The 6,854-nt window shown below is 41.5% G+C and overlaps 1 pseudogene; it reads right to left on the reverse strand.

Moving 5' to 3' along the window:
* Positions 1 to 4,542: 4,542 nt before the first annotated feature.
* Positions 4,543 to 5,522, reverse strand: LOC101596494 (annotated as a pseudogene).
* Positions 5,523 to 6,854: the final 1,332 nt, after the last annotated feature.

Below are 6,854 nucleotides of genomic sequence, written 5' to 3' on the forward strand. Positions count from 1 at the left end.
CTCACTCTAGCCCAGGCTGACCCGGAATTCACAATGTAGTCTCAGGGTGGCCTTGAACTCATGGCAATCCTCCTACCTCTGCCTCCCAAATGCTGGGATTAAAGGCATGTGCCATCATGCCGGGCCTGACATTCTTCTTCTTTTTTTTTTTTTTTCTCAAGTTTTTATTAACATTTTCCATGACTATAAAAAATATCCCATGGTAATACCCTCCCCCCCCACTTTCCCCTTGAAATTCCATTCTCCATCATATCCCCTCCCAATTTCAATCAGTCTCTCTTTTATTTTGATGTCATGATCTTTTCCTCCTCTTATGATGGTCTTGTGTAGGGAGTGTCAGGCACTGTGAGGTCATGGATATCCAGGCAATTTTATGTCTGGAGGGAGCACGTTTTAAGGAGTCCTACCCTTCCTTTGGCTCTTATATTCTTTCCGCCACCTCTTTTCCACATTAGACCCTGAGCGTTGGAAGGTGTGATTGAGATGTTACTCAGTACTCCAGTCACTTCTTTCCAGCACTATGATACCTTCTGAGTCATCCCAAGGTCACTGCCATCTGAAAAGAGAAGATTCTCTACCCAAAGTGAGAGTAACGTTAATATAAGGGTATAAATGTTAAGAGAAGCATTTATTGGGCAGTTTTATAAGCATAGTATATACATTTTTCCAGACATCAGCAGATGTTACATGCCTAGGGCTCATGTCTACCCTGTTTTAAGTTTTCAGTATCAGGGATGTGTTCCCCCCATGGAGCAGGCCTCCAGTCCAATTGGAGGGCAGTTGGTTTCTACCATGACATACGTGCCACTATTGCACCCATTGGCTCATTGGGCCTGGCTGACCAATTATAAGGCTTGCAGTGTCCATTGTTACGTATCTTCACTGGTGGTATCTCTTTCTCCCACTGAACTACATGTAGAATGGCTTCTTCTAGCTTTCTGTCAGCTGGTCTACATGGAGGAGGTTATCAGCTCAGTTCCAGCAAGATTTCTCAGTGGCCTTGCAGACCAAGTATGTGGAGTCTTCAGCAATAGGGTCTTACCATTGATTCCTGGTGGGAAAACAAGGGCCTTGGCAAGGGCCTACAATGTTTTGGGGGCATCAGGGATCTCTCTGGCCAACAGCTCACTGGAGGTATCCTACCCCTGGCACTGAAGATTTTCTAACAATGATCTATAGCTCCAGAGTGTTCCACTGTCTGAAACCAGAGGATTCCATATGATTTATTTGCATCCTCTTAGATTTTGATTAGCCCTCCCTCCACGTTTCCTTTACTCAGTCTCTTCCCCTGACCTCACTATGGGCCATTTCACCCCCGTTAATCTATTCTTCTACTTACATATATACAATACCAACCTATTAAGTACCCTTGTCCCTTCCTTTCTCTTCCCTTTATATCTCCTTTTTAACTTACTGGCCTCTGCTATTGAGTTTTTTCCTTCTCACACAGAAGCCCAATCATCTGTAGCTAGGATCCACATATGAGGGAGAACGTGTGGCACTTGGCTTTCTGGGCCTGGGTTACCTCACTTAGTATAATTCTTTCCAGATCCATCCATTTTTCTGCAAATTTTATAACTTCATTTTTCTGTACCGCTGAGTAGAACTCCATTGTATAAATGTGCCACATCTTCATTATCCACTCATCAGTTGAGGGACATCTAGGCTGGTTCCATTTCCCAGCTATTATGAATTGAGCAGCATTAAACATGGTTGAGCACGTACTTCTAAGGAAATGAGATGAGTCCTTAGGATATATTCCTAGGAGTGCTATAGCTGGGTCATATGGTAGATCAATTTTTAGCTGTCTTAGGAACCTCCACAATGGCTGGACCAGATTGCATTCCCACCAACAGTGTAGAAGGGTTCCTCTTTTTCCACATCCCCACCAGGATTTATGATCATTTGTTTTCATGTTGATAGCCAATCTGACAGCAGTGAGATGGAATATCAATGTAGTTTTAATCTGCATTTCCCTGGTGACTAGTGACATAGAACATTTTTTATAATCTTATATGCCATCCATATTTCTTCTTTTGAGAACTCTCTATTTAGCTCCATAGCCCATTTTTTAATTGGCTTGTTTAACTTTTTATTATTTAACTTTTTGACTTCTTTGTATATCCTAGATATTAATCCTCTATCAGATATATAACTGGCAACGATTTTTTCCCATTCTGTAGGTTGCCTCTTTGCTTTATTCACAGTGTCCTTTGCAGTACAAAATCTTTGTAATTTCATGAGGTCCCAGTGGTTACTCTGTGTTTTATTGCCTGATCAATTGGGGTTATATTCAGAAAGTCTTTGCCAAGACCAATATGCTGAAGGGTTTCACCTACTTTTTCCTTTAGCAATTTCAGAGTTTCGGGTCTGAAGTTAAGGTCTTTAGTCCATTGGATTTAATTCTTGTGCATGGAGAGAGAGAAGAATCTATTTTTATCTTTCTACAGATACATATCCAATTTTTCCAGAACCATTTGCTGAAGAGGCTGTCTTTTCTCCAATGAGTATTTTTGGCATTTTTATCAAATATCAGGTGGCTATAGCTACCTGGACTTATATCTGGGTCCTCTATTCTGTTCCATTGATCTACATATCTGCTTTTGTGCCAGTACTATGCTGTTTTTGTTACTATGGCTCTGTAGTATAGGTTAAAATCAGATATGGTGATATGTCCCAACATATTTTTGTTGCTCAGTATTATTTTAGATATTCAAAGTTTTTTGTGATTCCAAATGAAAATTTTGGATTATTTTTTCTATTTCCATGAAGAATGCTTTTGGAATTTTGATTGGGATTCTCCTTCTACCATACCCTGTATTCTTATGTTTGATCTTTTTATAGTGTCCTGAATATCTTAAAATTTACACTCATACTTTTCTATTAGTTTGTCTTTCTCTTTGTTGGACTGTATTAGATCTACCACCTCGTCTTCTAGGTTAGATATTCTTTCCTTCATCCATTATACTGGTGAGATTTTTCTACAGAGTTTTTTATTTCATTAACTCTGTTCTTCATTGCTAGTAATTCTGACTGATTTTCCTTTATTTTTTCTATTTTCTTATTTATGTCTAGTATTGGCTTCTTTATTTCGTTAAATTGTTGTCTGTGTTTTCTTTGATTCCTTTGATTTCCTCTTTCCTTTGGTTTATTCTTTGACTTCTTTGAATATATTTATAATCATACTTTTGAAATCTTTCTCAGGCATTTCTTCTAACTCATTCTCGCTGGAGGTCATTTCTGATGTATTAATACTTTTTGGTGGATATATTGTCTTGATTTTTGGTGTTTCTGGTGTTATAATTTATATATTTTTGCATCCTAGATTATTTAGTGATTGGATTTTATAGTTAGCTGGGTATTATTAGATGTATCAGACAATCTGATGTTGTATAACTTCAGGGTAGGAGCTTAAGGCATTAGCTGTGTCTCTCAAGACTCTCAGAGTATCTACAAAAGTGACCCTAGGTGTTGGGTTTGCCTGCTATGAGAGTATTCAAGTAAGCTGAGTGGAACAAAATACAGGCGGATTCTAAAATTTAACTAAACAATGTACACTTTCAATGAAAAACAACTCAGAGTATTTATCCAAGAGTAGGTATTATGACAACCAGATCCTCTAACTGTCCCTTAGGGTGTGTGGTGCCCCACCCACACCCTTAATCCTGACAACAAGGAGGCTAAGATTTCTGATCTGTTGAGGTTCCAAGTCAGCTTGTGACCAGGTGAGACCCTTTCCTGGTGTAATCCCAGTTACCTCTGCTCCTGCTTGGGTCCCGCTGTTGGTTCAAGTAGGCATGGCTGGGTCCCTGGACTGCTGCTCTGTTCCCTGGAGCTGGGCACTGGTGGTCGGGGAGAGGAGGCCGATGCTGCTCTAGTTCTCTCGCTGTTCCATGTGTTCTACCTTGTGATCTGCTCCTCCGTTGTTCACTGCTGCTCTCCTTTCATGTTTCTTGAGTTTGTGGAGAGCTCTGGTGTGAGTGGAAAATCCCCTCACCTGGCTTTTCCTGCAGCTCAAGCTGAGCCTGGCAGCTTTCTGGTGTACCACCAACAATGCCGAGGTCAGTGGACCTGCTAGAGCTGCTTCTGCCTGCCTGTGTGGGCTCTGGATGCTCTGGATCTCTCCTATTTCTCTGCTGCCGTTTCAATTTCCTATACAACTCACTTTTTAGTAAAAGTGTGTATTTTGCTGAGGTTTCTTTTGGCTTTTTCCTCCGTAGGCTGCTTTGGTGTGGTACCTATGCCACCATCTTAACCAGAAGATCCTGACTTTCTTTTAAACAGAAGGCAACTTCAGGCATTAGTAGGACTCTGAAGAACCATTATAACTGAATTCTGACATGATTATCTGGAATCTGGTCTTCATTTTCTTTTTCATAGTCTTACTTAGCTGTAATAATTGATTTCTACAGTGTACGACAGAGGATACTGAAAGCAATTTTTTAGGTGGTAAACATAAAATGGTAAACTAAATCCAGGCTAACAACAGGGTTGTTTATGCATTAAATGGCAGTAAGCAGAACCCATTGTTGAAAATGAGGATCAGACACATTGTTCCACAGACATCAAGGGAGGATTGATAGACTCAAAACCTTCAAATTCAGACTGATAAATCTTCCTCACAATGTCATCATTGTCTGGAGTGGGCTGGACTGGTTCATTAGTAAACTGAGAATCAAAGTTATCCAAACAAAATTCTCCAGAAATATTTGGCTTAAAGGGAAGCACCACCTGGTTTTGTTCCATCATATCCCAGTCAATGTTTTGAGAGAATGGGTGACCTTGAATGTCAGCAAATCCTATTTGTGGATGACAACCCAATTGTTACTTTGGATCTTTCAGAAAACTCTTCAGGACAGTTGTTGCTTTTATGGATAGAGAACGTGGAATGCAAATTTGCTTTTCCAAAATAACTTGGAAGACATAATCCTCTGTGTTCTGATTATCTGGTAATCAGAGCTCCCAACAATATCAAATGGAGACCTTCCCATTATCTTCTCCAACATCAGCACACCAAGAGCCCACCAGTCAACACTGAAGCCATACTCTTCTCCTGTCAAAATTTCAGGAGCAATGTAGTTAGAAAGTGCTGCTTGTATCTCCAGGCCACAGTCCTTCCTTACACATGCCAAAGTCAATGAGCTTAATGTGTCCTTTAGAGTCCAGTAGCACATTGTCCAGTTTCAAATCTCTATAAATTATCCCTCATTCATGAAGGTAATTTAAAGCTAGACTGATTTCTGTAGAGTAAAACCTGGCATGTTCCTCAGGAAGCTTTCTTTGTCGATGCATATGAAACATCAGATCTCCACCATTTACATATTCTATAACAAAGAGCAACCTGCTTTCCTTCTGTAAGCAAGAATGCAGCCCAACAAGGAAAGGATGATTGCAACCCTGCTCAAAAACATGTTCTCTGTCTGCATCCAGTCAATATCCTCCTTTTCCTCACCAACTTGGTCTAAACTCTCATAACTTGAAGGATCATATGGAACCACTGTTTGTGAATGATCTGTGTGCATGGATGACTAATCCATTGGCATTATTGGTTCCGCAGGCAAAGAACACCACCCATACGCAACTGTGACAAGTCTGTGGCACTTCTTGTGATCCCAGAGTTTGCAGTTGATGCACTTATCTCCCTGGAGCCCAAGTGCCCATGTTCTGCCTGTGCAGGTGGCACAGTGAGCACGCCCATTGAAACGTTTAGCTTCTCCTCCCTTTTCCCTCCCGCCCTTGATGCCGCAGGTGGAGCTGCCCGGACCACGAGCCGCGCACCGCTGGTGGGAGAGCTGCGGCGGCTTCCCTCTCGCCCACCTGGGTGCTCGCCAAAGGCTCTCCTCACCGGGCAACCGGAACTGCGCCTCTGGGAGGAACATTTTTTATTTTGGAATTCAGTCTGAAGGGGACGCTTCATTATAGCAAGAGAAAGTATGATATGAGCAGCAGCCTGATGTCACCTCTGCCACAGCAGGCAGAAAACAGCATCAGAAAAGTGCGCCAGATTCCAACAATATTCTGGCTATTACACCTGTAAGCCCGCCGCCAACAACATACCTCCTCCAGCAAGTCTCCACCTCCCCAAATTGCCCTCAGCTGAGGACCAAGCATTGAGAACACACGACTTTATCTGTGGTCTTGTGAAACCAAATCCTGGATGGAATCCCCCCAAAAGATATTATTGTCTAAGGGTTGGGCTTTGTTTTCACTGCCAATTAAGAGATTAAAGTGCAAGAGAGTGTTAAAAAGAGTAGAGCCTATTTTAAAGTAAAAAAATAAAGAAAGCAGAGAGAACAGATTCAGAGCTGTAGGAGTCCCTGTTTTTTTTTTTTTTGTTGTTGTTCTGTTTTTTTGAGGCAGGGTCTCATTGTCACCCAGGTTGGCCTTGGACCCACAGCAACCCTACCTCAACTTCCAGAGTGCTGGGATTATAGACTTGGGCTTCTGTGCCCACCCCTACAAATAAATTACCTAATGCTACACCTTAAGGCATTGGAAAACTAAGTACAAGCCAACCAAAATTAGTAAATGGAAAGAAAGAATGAAGATCATGATAGAAATAAATGAAACAGAAATCAAAAACAATACAAAGAATCAGTGAAACAAAGACTTGGGTCTCTGGAAGGAAAAACAAGATTGCTAAACCCTTAGCAGAACTGACCAAAAGAGAGAGAAGAACCTGGAGATATGGCTCAGTGGTTAAGGTGCTTGACATCAAAGCCTAACCACCCAGGTTCAATTCCCAGGTACCCATGTAAGGCCAGATGCACAAAGTAGCATATGTATCTGGTGTTTATTTGCAGTGGCTTGAGTCCTTAGTGTGTGCCCATTCTCTTTCCCCCTTTTCTCTCTAT

Source organism: Jaculus jaculus, chromosome 12 (genome assembly GCF_020740685.1).
Source record: "Jaculus jaculus isolate mJacJac1 chromosome 12, mJacJac1.mat.Y.cur, whole genome shotgun sequence".
In the NCBI taxonomy this organism is placed as follows: Eukaryota; Metazoa; Chordata; class Mammalia; order Rodentia; family Dipodidae; genus Jaculus; species Jaculus jaculus.